We start from the raw sequence: 19689 nt of genomic DNA, 5'->3' as shown, positions 1-19689 counted from the left end.
TGGCATTTCATGAAGAAGGAAATTTAGCTGAAATATTTTATTCAAACTCAATAATGAGTAAAAGGAAACCAGCCATTTGTTAAAATCACTTTCCAGAACCATATGTGTGCCCATTACCTGGTACTACTGGATGCAAATAGGAAAACCAATCATTCCCACCTCATCTGGATGTTGTGGGAATTAAATAAGTGAATATACATAAAGCACTCAGAAAAGTCCTTGGCATATAGAAAGTATTCAAAAATATTAGTATGATTTTTTTAGAAATGCTATACTTTTAGCAAATGTTGTTTTTCTTCTTCTTTTTACTATGCTTGGGGCAGGTAACTTGGATTGGGTACCCTTTATCTCTTCTTATCACCACCAACAATCATGTTTATGAGTTTGGTAGGTAAAAATGTATGGCAAAAACTGCACATGAATTAAACCCTCATTTATTTTACTTTGTTGATCGATTTTGAAGCTAGAAACGGATTTATCGGATAGAAGTGGAGAAAAATAGAAGGGACATAGAAGGAAAACAGAAGGTGCTGGTAAAACATGCTTTATGGTAATAAAAACAGTCTGTACATAACAACGGATCAGGAGAACCTGAAGCACTTAGCAGAGTAAATACACGGCTGTTTAAGCAGCCAAGACACGGAACCTCACTGAAAGTCTCTCAGGAAGTGGAGTCTGTCAGTTCAGGAACTAGGAAAGCAGAGAAGGGAGAAGAGGAACTTGAAAAAGGGCCCCTGGAAGGCTTGTGACACCTGGAACCTTCTGAACCAGGATGAAAATGAGCTCCAAAACACCTAAAGAGAGAAACTAAAACCTATAACTTTCCTGAAATAAAAAAAATTCCAGTTGGGTATGTAGTTCAGTGGTAGAGCATGCACTTAGCATGGGTGAGGCCCTGGGTCCAATACCCAGCACCATAGAAAGAAAAAACGAAATAACAACAGCAAACCAGAATTGTGGCCCCGAGTTTTCCTTGACCTTATTCTATCCTTTAAGCCTTAGCAAGTTGAAGTATTCGGGGTTAGAAGTGAAAAAAGCAGAGTGTTCAGAAGATTTTCAATCTATTCATCTTCCCATATTTTATAAAAGACAGCTTTATTGCTTTTAGATAAAATAATCTAAAGCTATCAACAGTGCCTATAAAATATTAGTGAGTTAATAAAGGGTCAAAATCCAAAACAAGTTAACTTGTAATCATGTTAAATATTATATAAAACGAAATTGGTAGGTTTTAACTGAAGGAAAATCAAAGTAGTCCTTAGTTACTAAGGCATCATTAAAAAAAGAATACTGATTTTAGACAAATTTAAATTCCTCTTGACTACAAATGAGACCCAGAAAATCTGTTTTTATATAAGAGTAATTGGGGACATTATATAAGAAAAAATTCTGGGTGTATGGCATGTTTTAGGCATTAGAAAGAGAATATTTTTGGTTTGAAGTCTGTGAGAATATTTGTGTGTATGTATGTGTGCACACATTCCTTATACCAAACATTACCAAAAAAATTCCAAAACAAGAAATCATCTCCAGATGATAAATTTTAAGAGTAAGGTGTGAGATGAGCTTAGTGGTAGAGTGCTTGCCTATCATGCACCAGGCCCTGGGTTCAATCCAGCACCTGGGTGAGGGCTGGGTGGGGGGAGGGGTGGTAAGGACGGGGCAGCTTTTCACTGAAGATCTGAAAACAATAATTAATTACAATTATAGTCTACCCTTAAAGAAAAAGCAAAATTTTCCTGCATTGGTTTTAAATAAAACTAGTTAAAAAAATTTATGCACACTAGTTTTTAGCAAATTTAAACAACATAGAAAAGCACACAGATGTATAAAACTGCATCCATGGTCTCAAAGTGGACATGTGGCACTACATGACAGAGCTAGCATGTAATAAGTTTTTAAGTTAGTAATCCCTGAAGGAGTGACCCATTGTCTTCACAAAGTACCTTTGTTTCAGAGTGGGGTGACAGCCTGCAAATCTGAGATCTGAGGCTGTAAAGAAAAGCCGATAAATGCAGATGCAAAATAGAAGCTTGCAACAGAATAAGCCCTGAGGTAGATTTGGATAAAGGAAAGAAAGAAGACCGGGAGACAAGGAAGTGGAACATAGGAAAGGACAATATGCAATTATGTGGGCTATTAATTGTAGGTAATATCTATTCTGACTGTCTTGACATCCGATCAATAGAGCATTATTTTCTATTTTAGTTTATCTAAAGACTAAGACAACCAGTGTAAAGATCAAGTGTGTATGTATTTGCTTTCATATATAACAATAATATTTCATTTTCTAGAAGCACATTTGATACTATTGGAATTTCAGAATCTGAGATGAAATTATTGTTTATTATATCAATGCATGACTACAGTGTAAGAGGAAGAAATTGCTCACACACACACACACACACACACACACACGTGGAAGTTCTCACACACACATCAAGGTGCTGGCCTCCATCTGAAAAGGTATCCAACAATGGTAACAAAGCCATGTAACTGTACTGGTTGTGTCAGTAATAGTTGGTCATCAAGCCAATTAACCAGAACTGAAAAAGTGGTGAGGTTACAGAACAATATCCCCAAAACCTGCATGATTCAAAGTATTATAGTAAGATTTCCCTTTCATTTGTCAAATATCCCCTCATAATATCAACAGGTACAGAAAAGAAAGAGCTGAATAATGGACAGTGCATATCTGGGATAAAAAAATTATTTTATCTGTACAATGAGAAAGGATTTTGAGGCTTGCATTTTTAAAATTAAAAATATCTTCTGAATTGATAAAAATACTTTATAGAGCAAAGTTACAGCAATAATTAACATTTATATAGTTCATTTATTCTAAGTGTCAGGTATACTTATAGGTACTAGTGCTACAGACCAAAATCTTACCCTACGAACCTTACAGTCTCATGGGAAAGAAAGACATTGGATGAATAAATCAGTAGAATATACAGTTATGTTAGACTGCAAATGAGCTAAGGAGAAATAACAGCAGGGAAGGAGAATAGGAATAGGGACAGACTTATAAGGGAAAGTGTGTTTATTACTTATTAGTTACAAAAATAAGATGTGAATACACTGTATTTCTCATGGAATACTCACGAACCTAAGCACATATTTAGATTCCTTTAGAACATACGTCCAGTACTTCTGTTTACATGGTAGTTCCTAATTAAGGTGGACGTAGGCAAGACAACAGATATCTAAAATAGAGTAGCAGGAGCCCAGTACATGGCACTATGGCAAAAAGTCCAAGAGAGAATGTGATGATTTTGGGTGATTTTTCTGAAGTAAAGCTAACTTCCCACTCCATCCTGGGGTGAGCAGGACCTCAGAGGCTTCCCCTGGCGGGCTGGGCTGTTTGCAACCTCCACTCACCCTTACTCTAGCTCATTCCTGTCCCCTACACTCCTGGCAATCACAACACTTCGGTCCACCTTGATTGTTAATGAACACCCTTGCTCAGAGAGAGGAAGACCAGCAGGGGGGCAGTGGATCAGGACTGACCTCAGGGCTCACACCGGATGCATCAGTCGAAAGCTTTGTGACATACATGTCCCTGTGCCTGCCGCACAGTCCCTCTGCAACTTCTCAGAGCAGATGAGAATGAGTCAAATAATTAGAACGAGAAACTCCACCCACCTCCAACCACGCCTCCCTCCCAAGGTTTGCTCAAGCAGGGACATTTCTATTTTTACTCACATTTAAATGTGTCACAAAGGCACCCTCATTCTAAATGTTCCCTGGAGATCCCATAGGTCTCAAACACACAGCTGTGTTCCGGGTGACGCTGGCAAGGGGATGGTGGGGAGGAGGCAATGGAGGAGCTCCACGAGGCGGAATTCTTACTGTTTCCTGTCCGACTTTCCCTTAGCTTCACCTCCGTCTAGAACAACCTAGCCTCAGCTAATGCCTGTCGGCAGCCTGTGTCCCACAGGGGCACTGTTCTGAGTGCCCCACGTCTGGCTATTACATGCAGTCCTCATAAATTTGCTGAAGTTGGTACTAGAATCATTGCCATTTTATAGATGAGAAAACTAAGGCGTAAGAAATAAAGCAATTTGCCCAAGACAAACTGCTAGCAAATACTGTGCTGAGGCTTGGAACCCACACATCTGGTTCTTAGTTGGTGAATATGTCAATAATTTCCCTTCCTTCCTTCCTCCTTTCTCTCTTGCCTCCTAGTTACCCCCTATCTACCTATCCACCTTTCACCTCACTTCCCTGACAGCCTGCCAGTGATAGGCATTTCCACAATTAACAGAAAAACTTGAAACTGTGGAGTTGGTATCTTTGAAGTTTAGTCGGAAACATTTTAATGCTTGGTGAGTAAAACCATAATTTACGAAAACTGCACAATCTTTTTTTTAAATATTTTTTAAGTTGTTGATGGACTTTTATTTTACTTATTTATTTATATGCGGTGCTGAGAATCAAACCCAGTGCCTCATATATGCTAGGTAAGCACTCTACCACTGAGCCACCCAGCCCCAGCCCTGCACAATCTTTTTTTTTATCTAAAGAAAGTTCCATTTGCATTTTCTCCCTAAACTCTCCATTTTAGGCAGCATTCTGCATCATTTCTCAGAAACCTGTTAAATTTTTTTAGTAATTTTTTAGTAAATTTTTCTGCTGTCAACGTAGCAAACTGGAGCAGCCCATAAGTTTAGCACTTACCAAGTTTTACCTATATATCCTATGGTAGCTATAACAGTTTAATTTTTTCTTTTCTCTTTTTGGTATTGGGGATTAAATTCAGAGGCACTTTACCACTGAGCTACATCCCCAGAACTTTTTATTTTTTATTTTGAGACAGAGCCTTGCAAAGTTGCTTAGGACCTTATTAAGTTGCTGAGGCTGACCTCAAACTTATGATCCTCTGCCTCAGCCTCCCCAGCTGCTGGAATTAGAGGCGTGTGCCACCACACCCAGCAACAGTTTATTTTATAAAGGGGAAGTTCAGAATAGTGAATGCAAGTAGAGAGAAGATACCTATTACAAAGTCATAAATAATGTGCAAAACCCAAGCCCTGTGTTCCACTCTTGCTAGAGAAATGTGACCACATCAAATCATAATGTGAAAAGTAGATCTCCCCACCCCCTTTAGAATGGCAGTCAGTTTCACAAGAGCTCCTGGGGTGTTTAGTTTTGTCAAGTGTTCTATTAAATTTTAATCTTTAGTAATTATATAACATATTCATAATTTCATCAAAATTGCCACAGAAATGCCCCACCACTCTGTTCACTGTGTTTTTCTATACCAACTGGTGTTGACTGAACACTTTCAACAGTACTCTAAGATGTATTCAAGAACTAGGCGAAAGGCAGTTAAAGATGGGACTACCATGTGGTCTCTTTTAACTGGGAGCTAATCATCCCTTTGGGATCAAATAATTGCAACCTGTAGGTACCCAAGAGAAGAACACCAGGCACTGTCCAGGCTGTACAAGCTACTGGAGTCAGGGGAGACCACTGTCAAGCTGGACTGGAGCTCAGAGAAGCTTCCAGAAGAGTCACAATTATCCGCATCCTCATCAGTCATATTAAATTATAAACACAGGTGATTCCCAAGCCCACTCCAAAATACACAACTTCTCTGTATTTGTTTTCTTTGTGATTTTTTTTATAAAAAGCTAACGGCTATCTTTCCTGAAGAATATTCCTATTTTGAGAACTATTAATAAGATTGAAATAAACCTTAAATATAATAATATTTTATAAATATGTTCATTAACCAGGAAATTGAATCTTATTGGGGGTGAGGTAAGCTGGCAAGTTACTAAATAAGTTATGTTGAGTCTAAAAGATTGTGATAAATTTTTTGTAAGATTTTTTTAGCTCAATTTTTAGTTGAACTTAATTACTCATTCAACATATTCTTTTTTCCATTTTCTAAAAGGGGTTCTCTGTTTTTGAGAAAAATTAGACACTCTAAAGAAATTTTAAAAGAATATGGAAAATAATAGAAATCATCTAAGAAACAGCAGAACTTTAGCTGCTGTAGATCTGCAAACACTGGTCCCGTCACGAATGATTACAGGTGAAATTACAACTATGAGGGCACCTTAAAAAGGCCAAGGCTCAGCAGCTTAGACAGGATGCTAAAATTAGCAAGGAGCGTCTGTTCAGGCAAAAGAACGATATAAAATACTACTGAAGCGAATAGTGCAGACAGAATGAACCTAATTTTGCATGAGCCAATGGAAACTCTGCCACACACTTGATTTTGAATTGGCTGTAAGTCACACAGTCATTTAGTGAATGGTTATTGATCATCTATCGTGTGTGGCTTTGTTCTAGTTTTGAGGACAGGGTGGTGACAGGAGAGGCAAGGTCTTTCCCATCAGGCTGGGGAACAACATTCCTAAACATTTGGGCTTTAGGCGACCGATGCTCTCAGTCCTCAGCTTTACTGCTAAACACAGAACATTGACACGCACTCTGTAGTCCTGTCCACTCTAGTTTTCTCTCCTATTTGTATAATTCTTTAATTCAAAAGAATGAAAGTGACTTTAGGGCCAAATAAAACAAACACAAAACTACAGTAGCAGCGAGCTGTATTATTATAAGTAATAAACCATAAATTTAAAAGACACAGGGTGGCTGGGAATGGGGGTTTAGAAGGTCCATATTCTGGAAAACTTTGCCAAATTTGAGCAAAAAAAATCTTGTCTGATCAAGAACCTGCCTGAAAAACTCAAGGGACATTCCCAAATCCTGTGGAAGGTGAAGGTGGAGGGATGCGATGGCAGACACCTCCTGCAGTCTCCTCCTGGTCCCTCCACCCACCGTCTGGCCTCCAACTGTACCCCAGCGCCCTCAGTTTTAGGCTTTGTCTAATCCATACTCTTCCCGTCTTGTCCTTCGCAAGCCCCTTCTTTCTTAGTTCCCTCATGACTACGATCTGCTTTTACGAACTTTCCTGTCAACCTGCCCTCTTTCTTCCCTCAACACCAACTATGGTCTAAGGTCTTCTACTTCCACTTCTCACGGTTACATTACTTTCTACTCTGCCACTTAAAAAAACATATTACACAATCTCTTTAGGTGTCTGTTAGTCAACAATACTAAGTATGACTACTAAGTATAATAAAATCAAAGTATTTCTTTTATCTGTCTTCTCTCTTTTTCATAATATCCTGATCATTAAAAGTATTCTCTTCAATTACTAGTTTCTCTCTCTCTCTCTCTCTCTCTCTATATATATATATAAATATCACATATATAGCCTCCTTCAGTATCCCCAAGGAATTGGTTTCAGGACACCCACAGATGGTTACCAAAATCTATGGATGCTCAAGTTCTAATATAAAATGGCATAGTTATTTGAATGTAATTTATGTACATCCTCCCATATATATCATCTCTAGATTACTTACAATACCTAATGCAATGTAAATGCTAATTGTAATTAGCCGTTATACTATCTTACTCAGTGATAATAAGGAAAAAAGTTCTGAACAAGGACACAATAATTTTTTCAAATATTTTCAATTGGCACTGATTAAATCTGCAAATGTTGAACCCACTAATAGGGAGGGTTGACTGTATAAGGTGTGATCTTAATAGGTAGACATACATGTGTATGTACACACACATACAATTTACATATTATATATGTATGGGATATATATTTTAATATCTCAATTCTAACAATTAACAAATGACCTCAAACTCTAAAATATTTGACTTTACTGGTCAGAATAAAAGCAAAAAATTACAAATAGTATCACTTTTAACCAATAAAATTAACAAACACCTACTAATGAATAGTGCTTAAAAGTCACCCTTAAGTATAAATTGATCAAACTCTTTCTTTAAAAGGTTTTATATTTGGCTGGCGATATAGCTCAGTTGGTAGAGTGCTTGTCTCACATGCACAAGGCCCTGGGTTCAATCCCTAGCACCACCAAAAAAACAAAATAAAACAAAAACAAGAAGTTTTATATTTGATGATCCTTGAAAATCTTCATTTTCTTCACTTAGCAATTATGTCATTAAGAATCTATTCTAGGGGCTGGGGTTGTGGCTCAGTGGTAGAGCACTTACCTAGCACGTGTTGGATACTGGGTTCAATTCTCAGCATCACATAAGGAAGGTATATAAATAAAATAAAGGTATTGTGTCCATCTACGACTGAAAATAATAATAAAAAAGAATCTTTTCTAAATAAATAATTTAAAATGAAGTTTACAGGCAAACATGCTTATCTCAAAATTCTTTATAATAAACTTAGAAACTATCCAAGCAACTAATCTTAAGGGAATGGTTAAATTAAATGGTAGTGTATCAGCCACAAAAAACTACATGCATGAAGTATTTTAATATCATGAGTAAATGTTCACTATATGAAATTAAGAAAAAAGTACAGAAAACTGTATAGCATGCTCTTTACTGATATCATAGAAGTAAAAACTACAAAAATTCAATAAAATATTGACAGTGGTAGACACTGAGTAGTAAAAAATATGAATGTGGGTGATTTTAAACATGTATAAAAATAACACTGTATATCTGTAACATATATAACTTTGATTACACAAAAAAATGTAAATGATTTAAAAAATAAGCCTCTTTGTTTTGTAACCTGTTCTTTACTTTTCAGCCTGTCATTAAGTTCTGCCAATTATTTTCTGTTCTCTTCTTATTGATTTTTTAGCTCAGCTCTAACCAGGCACAACCTGCCACCCCCAGTCCTGATAACCACCTGCCCAGCTGGCCCTCCTCTAAGTAGCCTTCCTCAAAGATGGCTGGGATCACATTAGTCCTATGAAGGGAATTTGGTGTGATCCTTTGTCCTCCATAACATTATGAGCTTTTGATCATGAGCTGCAAATCTGTGGTTAACTGCTGGTTACAAACCACTGTATAATATCCCTTGGTTCCCTCAATACACACACATTCCCCCAACCCCCAAACTACCTTTCTCTTGTATCTGAACAGGTTCTGGTTTTTCTTTGCAACTCTCCTCTAGAATCTTCTACTTCAGAAAAGCATCTTCTTCCTGTATCCATCTTTCTCCAAAGGACTGTACTGTCACACTGTTCTAGCAAGCCATCCCTTCCACATACTTTTGGCAATTGTGTGTTCATTGTTTGCAATCAGACTTGTGATATGGATGGGAATTCCTCTTGCACCAAAGCATTGCCTAAATAGCAAATGTTTTGAGTGTAACTATTTCTGTAAAAAAATGAGCAGTGGAGGATGTGCTTAGCATACATGAGGCCCTCAGTTCAATTCCCAGCACAATTTAAAAAATAATAATAAAAGGTGATATATCAGTGTAGTTGTCATTTGCTTGCATGACAACTTGAGAGCTCCTTATAAAATATATTCAAGGTATTTGCTTTCAACCCCTCTCCTATGCCCAGTACATACACATAGAAATTTGTAAACTAAGATGCTCCATAATTATTATTAACGAGAATACCAAACTATCAGTAAAATACTTTTGACTTTCAAACTGGAGCCATAAACCACAGTGGGAAAATTTAGTTTATTAAAAAATCATTGTGAGCCAGGTGAGGTGGTCACACCTCTAATCCCTGCGGCTCAGGAGGCTAACGAAGGAGGATTACAAATTCAAGGCCAGCCTTAGTAACTTAGATGGACCATGTCTCAAAATAAAAAATAAAAAAGGCTAGGGATGTGGCTCAGTGGGTAAGCAAACCCTAGGTTCAATCCCCAGTATGAGGAAAAGTAAAAATAATGCAGGCCATATAGCCCATCTCGTAGAATGCCTGACTCTCATGCTGGAGGCCCGGGTTCGAGTCCCCAGTACTCTGCAATTATGGAAATAACAAACAAACGAAACCAGGAAAAGTAAAAATAAAAATAAAAAGGCTGGGAATGTGTCTCAGTGGTAGAGCCTAGCACATGTGAGGCACTGGGTTCAATTCTCAACACCACATAAAAATAAATAAATAAGTAAAATAAAGGTATTGTGTCTATCTACAAGTAAAAATTTTTTTAAAGAAATCATTGTGAAACAGAGACCTCAAAGCCCTGCCTCTTTACCTGTTTGGTGAACAACTCTAGAAATGGTCAGACGAAGGAAAGCCAAAATGGCGGTTGCTACATCTGAGAAGTAAGAATGTGCCCGTGGGCTCTTCAGCTCTTGTACCATATTTGTTTCAGGCCCCCGAATGGAAACCCACATACCCCCATGATACCCTGGTGCTTTGGCAAATACCTCATTTCTCTGGCTTCGTTTTACAGAAAAAGAAATGGTGATGGAATAGTTTAATACAGAATGTTTTCAGAGAATCCAACCCTAAAATTACCAGTTCCCAAGTTCCAAGTAAAACTATAATATGAATTAGAGGATAATTATCTTGATCTGAAATATTAATGAAAATACTGTCAATCATGACTCCTGGTAATTATTCAAATGACCAATTTTTTAAATTGGTAAAATGTAGTACTGTGAGAATATATTTTTATAAAGAGAAAATGGCTGCACTCCCCAAATATATAATCATGTGATTAACAGTCAGAGCTTATTACATTTCTTTCGAGTGGCTGTCACTAATGCATTATTAGCCATAAAATGACAAAAAACAGTAATGATTAATTGAGGTAGTAGAAAACCATTAGTGATACTTAGTTATCTTTCAGAAACGAAGAAGAAAAATTTATGATATAAGACATCTCCATTTAGATTCCCTATATGTGCCAAGACATAAATTGAGTTTAGCTTGGAGAATTGAACAAGTAAGTACAATAGTTAAAACAGAAACTGAGAATTTATCTAATTTCAAATTGAACTAAAAACTGGTCCCAATCATTACTTTTTCTCAGAACTGAGCATTAAGTGTAATATTAAAATATGCCTTATATAAAATGAAATTAAGGACAAACTATAAGTAAGCATTGGATTGTTAAAGAGTCATTTCCTTATTACTTAAAAAATCTGACACATAAGAAAAACATAAGTCAATAAATATGAGCAAAAATATGAATTACTCAGTTTGCAGAAGAAGAAAATTCTATGGTCTGTTGACATGAAAAGACGTCCAATTTTATTGGAATCCATCTTTGTTTGACTAAAATAGGTGGAAATCTGGGCTGGGGATGTAGTTCAGTGGTAGAGCACTTGCCTAACAACATGCAAGAGGCCCTGGGTTCCATCCATCTCCAACACCACAAAAAGACAAACAACAACAACAGCATAAGTGTGTGTGTGTGTGTGTGTGTGTGTGTGTATACATATATATAGAAGTAAATAAAATATGTGGAAATATAATGATGAAGGGTCCTATTGACTAAGAAAATAATTTCAAAATGTGATAACACTTGGTGTGAATTGGAGAATCAAGCACTCATATCTACCATAGTGGGAATAGAAAGTGATTTAAGGATGTGATAAAAAGTTGTAAGATGCCTGAGGACATAGAGTAAAATCTTTTATGTCCATATTCTTGTTTCATTGCCCACTAGTTTATTTATATATAGTAGATACTCTATAAAAAATTGCTAAATGATAAAAATATGCTAATTTTTTCATTTGTGAGAATAATCGAGCTTCAGTTTCATCAAAAAATGAGAGAAAATATATTTAAATTTTTAGTAGTAAGAATAATTATTAATATTTGAGTGGTATTTCATAACATAAATTCATTCTTATGTTATCTCAGGTTATGTAAGAATTAAAATATTCATCAACATTTAGAAATGAATGCTTTTTCACAATGTTGCATGTATGTTCCATTTAAACGGAAGTTGTAAAATCTCTTCCTCAGTATAGGATATTCAGGGGAAATGAAGTGAGTGTTAGGTAGGGGATGAATAGGCTAAGAAACATTGCCTTCTGCTTTCTGTAAATTTGTAAGTTTTGGTAGAACAAATTCCCTGTGTGACTGATTCAACAGAGCATACACATGTCCTGTCTAACTACAAAGGCATTTATGCAGATTTATTTTTATTTACTTGTGTCTGCATAATTTTTAGGTTGCTTGACCTTGATAATCTGTATATGTTTTCAGCCATTCTTATCTGATGATTCCTGATCACTCCTGTTTTCTATAATTATTGTCTAGGCATCCTTGATCCATTCACAGGGACCAGGACTTATTTTGGATCCCCAAACTCAATGCCAGTACTTCCTTTGGCAGTCACTTCAGCAGAAGGGTCATACCATCTTGGTGGCTTCCAGAAATTATACTCTGTGCTCCTCTAGAAGGGACAATTAGCATGATTATCACAGGGAGTCTTAGGATGGTCAGGATTCATCAATTTGACCACAGTGGGACCTTCACTAGAGATTGGGAGGTGAAACAGAACAAGACAAAACAGAAACCAGAATGAGTCTGGGTCTCAGGAACTGAGATGCTCCTCATGGTCTTCACCATCTGAGGATGTGAGGGGCTTCACCTCTACATCATCCATTTTTTTTTCTATCAAAAAAATATCTAGACACAATATTTAATAACACACACAGGCACATACACCCATTTATGCCTACGTCAGTATATATGGTTAAATTGACGAATATGTCTTGATGCTCTGAAAGTTACAACTTGAAGTGTTGTGAGTCTCTCATTCATGCAGGCCTAAAAGTTTTGGCAAATAGTAGCTAGCTAATAAACTTAGTGATTGAGAATACGGAGCTACAAAATGTAGTTAAAATTTTCAAAAGTGATTATAGAAATTTCTGTAGACAGTTAAAAGAGTTTTAAGAAGCTGGTTATGGTGGTGCACATCTATAATCAGAGCTATTCAGAAGGCTGAGTCAAGAGGATTACCGGTTAGAGACCAGCCTAGGCAACTTAGCGAGACCCTGTCTCAAAACAATATATAAAAACGGTTGGAGGAGCCAGGTGTAACCAGTAACAGGAAAGAAGAGAACTGAAAATTCAAGGTCAGCCCAGGATTTTAGTGAGACCCTGTCTCAAAATAAAAAGTGGAGGATATAACTCAGTGGCAGAGAACTTCTGGGCTCAACCCAGGACTGCTAAATAAATAAATTTAGTCTTACAAATAAATAAATAAATCTGGCTGGGCACAGTGGCACATGCCTGTAATCCCAGCAGCTCCAGAGGCAGGAAGATCACAAGTTCAAAGCCAAACTCGGCAACCTAGCAAGGCCTTGTCTCAAAATACAAAATAAAACCAGGCTGGGGATGTGGCTCAGTGGTTAAGTGCCCCTGGGTCCCTGGGTTCAATCCCTGGTACAAAAAAAAAAAAAAAAAAAAAATCTGTGTTTAGCCTATCCTTAGATCAAAATTCATATATATATGTAACATATATGTATATATGTAATATATCATATACATAATATATATGTACATATACCTATATTTATATATCTCAAAGGAAGCTCTCAACTTATAAACTAATCAGTTCTTCACTTTTCCCTTGTGGATAGCCTAATAGTTTCTAGTTTCTCAGCATCTACAGGGCCAGGGAAAGAGAAAAAAGGAATTCACATCTCTGTTACTTATTGATGCTTTTGTTTAAAAGGTATTTAGTGGTAAAAGAATGAGAGAGGAAGGGAGAAGGAGAGAGACAGAGAAAGGCAGGAAATGAAAGGGGAAGAAAAAATATGAAGAGATGGAAGAAAGGAACAAAGGAGGGAAGGAGGAAGAAAAAAAAACTGAATATACTAATTTCAACAATAAGAAGATCTTGGGAAAATCTTTTACGATTTATTGTTTCTTCTTCATATAGGTGAAGTGAAAATAATGAGTTCTCCATTACAGCCTCAGAAATGTTGTGAAGGGAAAATAAAGAAAAGAGCGAAAGTATCTGGAGCATTCAGGAAGAGAAGCAGTATCATCAGACAGAGTTTATTACTAAAATTATGTTGGCCTACTTAACACTAAGTATTAATATTATATTCAAATGATAATAATATCAAACTATTATCGAGCCACAGTTAAAATATTTTTAGTTACTGAAGATCTTACAGTTATAGCCAACTAATACCATTCATAAGTAAGTTGAGGTGGGCTATATCTCCATTTTAAAGGAATCTATCTAAAAGTTTGTTTCATAATGAGGAAAGATCTATACCTTTTTAATTCTTGTAAAAGTTATGGCCACTCTTTAGCTGAAGGATGAGAACAAAACTGTATGTGTTTTCTTTTAAATGCCTGAGAAATGCCAGTTAGCCATATAAATAGCAACCAAGTTCCCCCAAAAGTGCAATGGGAAAACAGGCCGCAACCATCCATCCTCAGGAAACACAATGTTTAACACTAGTTCCTCTGGTGAGTTCAGAGGAGGCCATTTCTGTCCTTCTCTTAAACAGAGAACTTGTTCTGTGAAACTTAAATTAGAATACTTTAGTGAGCACCATTTTCATAATTTATGGTGCTCCCACCATGAGCTCGGTTCCGATTTGTTTAGGAAAATACATTTCCTGCCTCTGTTCCATCATCATTATAATACAGACTGATGATCAAATAAGAAAGGTCTGCGTCTCTCTGAGAAAAGATCTCTAGTTTGGAATAACCGCCAGGGATGCACAACCACCGCTGGAAACATCTCAGCAGGTGAGGTTCCGGCTGGTAGCACAGGAGGGGCAGCCATGGATGGGGACAGAGAAGCAGAAACCACAGCCACTACCCCAGTCTCTGTAGTTACTTAACAAGCTGTTGACTTGGCATAGGCCCCTCTGACTGCACAACATCATCAAGATAAGAACACCTAATCCTCGTGGGGCACTCACCCCGTACCAACCGTGGGCTAGGTGTGTCACATGTTATCTCATTTCATCTTTACAGCAACCCTAGGAGGTAATAACTGTCTTTCTTCTTATTTTACAGGTGAAGAAACCAAGGCTAAAAGAGCTTAAATAAGCTGCCCAAAGTCTTACAGCTAGTAGGTGGCAGAGGTAGGAAACAGTCAGACAGCTGGACTCCAGAGCCCATGTTTTGACCCCAGAACCACCAGGCCATGTGAATTCTATCACAGTGAGAAACCAGTGCACCAGTTATACTCTGTATTCAGCTGCCCTGAAACTCTGTCCCCAAAGGAAAATTCTGCATGCCCTAAAACTCAGCTTTAGCATCAGTGACTCACACAGTCCTGTGCAATAGAGTTTGCAGAATGGAGAGAACAGTTAAAACACAGTAGCAATCAAAGCTTCCACTTCAAGGAATAAAAAAAGAAAAGCAATTTTGAACAGCATAAGGAAGGAAATAACAATCTAAGTGGAAATAAAGAAATAGAGGCTAGAAAAACCATAAAGAAAATTAACAAAACCAGAATGTGGTTCTTTGAAAAGATTAACAACATTGACAAACCTGACCAAGAAAAGAAGAGAGAAAACTCAATTTGTGAACTGGGGACATAGCTCAGTGGTACTTTGCTCGCCTAGAAGATACAAGGTTCTGGTTTCCATCCCTGGCATTGCAAAATTAAAAACTTAATTTACTAAACCCAGGAAAAAAGGGAGGACATCATTATTGACCTCATAGAAATAAAAAGGATTACAAAGAAATATTATGAATAAATGTGTGCAAATTAGATAACCTTGATGTAATGACAAATTCCTAGAAAGAAAAGAACCTACAGGAACTGAAATGTATTTCAGTGATAGAGCGCCTGTCTAGCATGCCCAGGCCCTGGGGGGTTCAATCCCCAGTACCACCAAAAATAAAGTAAATCTTTCCAATTCTAAGTTCTTCAAAGAAAAGAAAGAAACTACAAAAACAGACTCAGGAAGAAATGGAAAATCTAAATCGACCTATATAGTAAAGAGATTGAATTAGTAATACAAAAAAATTCCACAAGAGAAAACCTGGTATACATAAATTCTACAAAGCGTTTAAAGTGTCATGAATACTAGTCCTTCACAAACCCTTCCCCAAAACAAAAGAAGATGGAACACTTTCTGATAAGGCCACTATTACTCTGATACAAAATCCAGACAAAAATATACCAAGAAAAATACAAAGCAACCTCTCTTATGCATATAGATGCAAAAACCTACAACTAAATACTAGCAAACTGAATTCAGCAACATATAAAAAAGATTATATACAACCACCAAGCATGATTTCACCCAGAAATGCAAAGTTGGCTTATAGATGAAAAATCAATCAATCCATATTAATAAAGAACAAAAATGATACCATTATCTCAAAACACACCAAAAACCATTTGACACAACAAACGAGCTTTCATGATTAAAACATTCAACATACTAAAGCAGAGAGAACTTAAAAATCCATAGTAAACACACACACAGAACACACTTAATGGTAAAAGACTGAGTGATCCCCACCCCAAAATCAGGAACAAAATGAGAAGGTGTACTCTTCCCACTTGTGTTTGACATTGTGCTGGAGATTTTAGCAAGGGCCTTTAGGCAAAGAAAACAAAAGGTGGCCATATAGAAGGGGAAGCAGTAAAACTAGTCACTCATGACGGGATCAGTACGTGTAAAAAGCTGAAGAAAATCTTCTAAAATGTTATTAGAACTAATAAACAAGTTCAACCAGGTTGTGGAACACAAGGCCAATTTTTAAAAAAAACTAATTCTATAAACAAGCAATGAAATTCCAAAATATGAACTTAACAAAGCGAATTCATTTACAATTGCATTGAAAGCAATAAAATACTGTGAAATGTATTGTTGAAAGAAGGTCTAAATAAGAGGAAAGACATCTCATGTTCATGGACTGAAGACTCACTGCTGTTAAACTAGACATACTCAAAAGTATCTGCAGAGTCAACATAATCCTATGAAAATTTCCATTAGCTTCTGTGAAGAAACTGACAAGTTGATTCTAAAGAAGAACAAAACTCAGGGGGATTGACACTTCCTGATTTCCAGACTTACTCCAAAGATACAATATAGAAGACAGTGTGGTGCTAGCCTAAGAAGAAACACAGATCGCTGGATGCTGTGGTGTGTGCCTATAATCCCAGCAACTTGAGAGGCTGAAACAGGAGGATCACACAGGTTTGAGGCCAGTCTCAGCAACTTAGCAAGACCCAATCTCAAAATATAATAAATAAAAAAAGAAATAGAGATGTAGCTCAGTGGTAGGGTAGCCCTAAGTCGAATCCCCAGTACTGAGGGAAAAAAAAAAAGAATAGACATAAATCAATGGAATATAAATGCAAGTCCAGGGGGACAAAACCCCTCAAGATCCATCTACAGTCAACAGATGTTTTGACAAGGGTGCCAGGACATTCAATGGGGGGAAAAGACAATCCTTTCAAGAAATAATGTTGCAACAACTGGATCTTCATCTGCAATACATCAAGGTGTACTCCTAATTCATTTTAGAGCCCAAATCACAATGGATCAATCATCTAAATACAAGAGCTAAAACTGAAGGCTCTTAGAAGAAAACAGGTGTAAAAGATGACATTAGATCAAGCAGACAGTGGCCTTTTAGATGCAATACCAAAAGCACAAACAACAAAAGAAAAAATAATTAACTTGGACGTTGTCAAAATTAAAAGTTTTGCGCTGGGATATAGCATAGTGGTAAAGTACTTGCCTTGCACATATGAAGTCCTGAGTTTGATTCCCAGTTCCAAAAAAGAAGTGAGAAAAAAAAAAATTCTTTTTAAAGTTTTGTGTCTCAAAATACAACATTCATAAGAAAATAAAAGACAACTCATAAACTGGGAGAAAATATTTGCAAATCATATTTTTATAATACATATATATAAAGAACTCCTACAACTCAGCAATAAAATATGCAAATAAATCAATTTAAAAATAGGTAAAGAACCTGAAGAGACATTTTTCCAAAGAAGATACACAAATGGCCAATAGTGCATGAGAAACTGTATCCAACATCATGAGCTATCGAGGAAATGTGAATTAAGGCCACAATGAGATACCACTCCACACCCCTGGGAAGGTTATAAACAAAAAAAAGCAATAACAAGTGTCAGCAAGGATGTGAGGGAATTAGAACCTTCACACGCTACTGCTAGAAACGAAAATAGTGCCACCACTCTGAAAACTGCTGGTAGTTTCTTAAAAGTTTGAGCCCAGAATTACCATATGACCCAGAAACTCCATTCTCCAGTATGTATCCAAGAGAAATAGACATGACCTCACAAAAACTTGTGTATAAATGGTCACAGTCAATAGCCAAAAAGCAGAAACAACCCAAATGTCCATCAGCTGATGAGTAAACACACAGGCAAATGAAACATCTTATGTTCATACAATGGAATACTATTTGGCAAATAAAAAGGAAGAGAGTACTGGCACATGCTACAACACGGACGAGCCTTGAAAATATTATAGTAAGAGAAAGAAGTCAGTTGCAAAAGACAGCATATGGTACAATTCCAGAACAATGAAATATCGGAATAGGCAACCCTGTAGCAGACTGGTGTTTGTCCAGGACTAAGGCAGGAGACAAGGAAAGCCACCAGTAACAACATTTGGAATTTTCAAGGGGGTGATGAAAAAGTTCTAAAAGTGATTGTAATATGGTTACAAAACTGTGGGAATATACTAACACCCACAGACTTGTATACGTAAACAGGTGAATTTGATGGTATGTAACTTATATTCCAATAAAGCTATTATTTAAAAGAAAGAAAAGTTGGGCATGGTGATGCACACCTATAATCCCAGAGACTCGGGAGGCTGAGGCAGGAGGATTGCAAGTTTGAGGTCAGCATCAGTAATTTAGTGAAGCCCTAAGGAATTTAGCAAAATCCTGTCTCAAAAAATTAAAAGGACTGGGGATGGGGCCCAGTGATAAAGTGCCCCTGGGTTCAATCCCCAGTAGACAAGAAAGAGAGAGAGAGAGAGAGAGAGAGAGAGAGAAAAGAAAAGAGAAGAGAAGAGAAGAGAAGAGAAGAGAAGAGAAGAGAAGAGAAGAGAAGAGAAGAGATAAAGAAAAGAAAAGAGACAAGAAAAGAAATGTAAAATAAATCCAGGCGCTGGGGTGGTAGCTCAGTGGTAGAGCACTTGCCTCGCATGTGTGATGCACTGGGTTCGATTCTCAGTACCGCATACAAATAAATAAATAAAGGTCTATTGACAACCATGAAACATACTTTAAAAAAAAAAATCCAGGCATGGTGGCACATGACGGTAATCCCAATTAATAATAATAATCCCTCTTAATGCAGCAAGAGGATTGCCAAGTTCAAGTTCAAGGCCAGCCTCAGCAATTTAGTGAGACTCTGTCTCAAAAAATAAAAAAGGGCTAGACATGCAGTTCAATGGAAGAAAACTTGGAGACTCAATCCCCAGTATTGAAGAGAAAAAGAGAATAGAAATATAAAATGAAACCAGTCAGGAGAGTGGGAGAACCATCGCAGATGCTGCCACTCGCCACCCTTCGGAAAGACGACTGGAAAGGCTTTTCCACCCTTATTTTCAGGGAATCAAACTCAGGCATGCAACTGTGGCTGCTATTTCACATTCCACACTTTGCCCCCAATTTCATTTCAGACTCAAACCTACAGATAAACCTCATCATGCAGAATGACCCTGGACACTATTTTTATGTCCAGTAGATGGCTGAGTGTTCCAGCTGTTATTCTTGCAGTGAATAACAGTCTGAGAAAAGGCTTTCTCTGGCTCTGTTCACTCAGCACTCCCTGTGTGACCTGTCCCTGCTGAAGAGTGTGTGCGTGTGAATGTGCCGAGCATGGGAGACAAGGAGGGTCGGCGCTTGCAACTGAACAAGGCATAATCAGCCTCCCTCCCAGCGCCAGCAAATAATAAGATCCCTTCGGAGTCCTTCCCTT

At 37.2% G+C, this 19689-nt stretch overlaps 1 protein-coding gene across 13 annotated transcripts in view; it reads right to left on the bottom strand.

Annotated features, from left to right (window-relative positions):
* The window catches only part of Rbm47 (RNA binding motif protein 47), a 164193-nt gene that overhangs the window by 41100 nt on the left and 103404 nt on the right, over window positions 1-19689 (bottom strand). The window contains exon 1 of one of the 13 annotated variants that reach the window (XM_047566486.1): window positions 3511-3529. The exons of the other annotated variants lie outside the window; for them this stretch is intronic. The gene's annotated coding sequence lies outside the window, so the exon portion shown is untranslated. Of the gene's footprint in view, window positions 1-3510; window positions 3530-19689 lie in introns of those variants that run through there. 13 annotated transcript variants of the gene reach the window in all.

This window comes from Sciurus carolinensis, chromosome 10 (genome assembly GCF_902686445.1).
Source record: "Sciurus carolinensis chromosome 10, mSciCar1.2, whole genome shotgun sequence".
NCBI lineage: Eukaryota > Metazoa > Chordata > Mammalia > Rodentia > Sciuridae > Sciurus > Sciurus carolinensis.
Note: the sequence above shows the minus strand (reverse complement) of the source record. Positions and strands in the feature narration are given on the sequence as shown.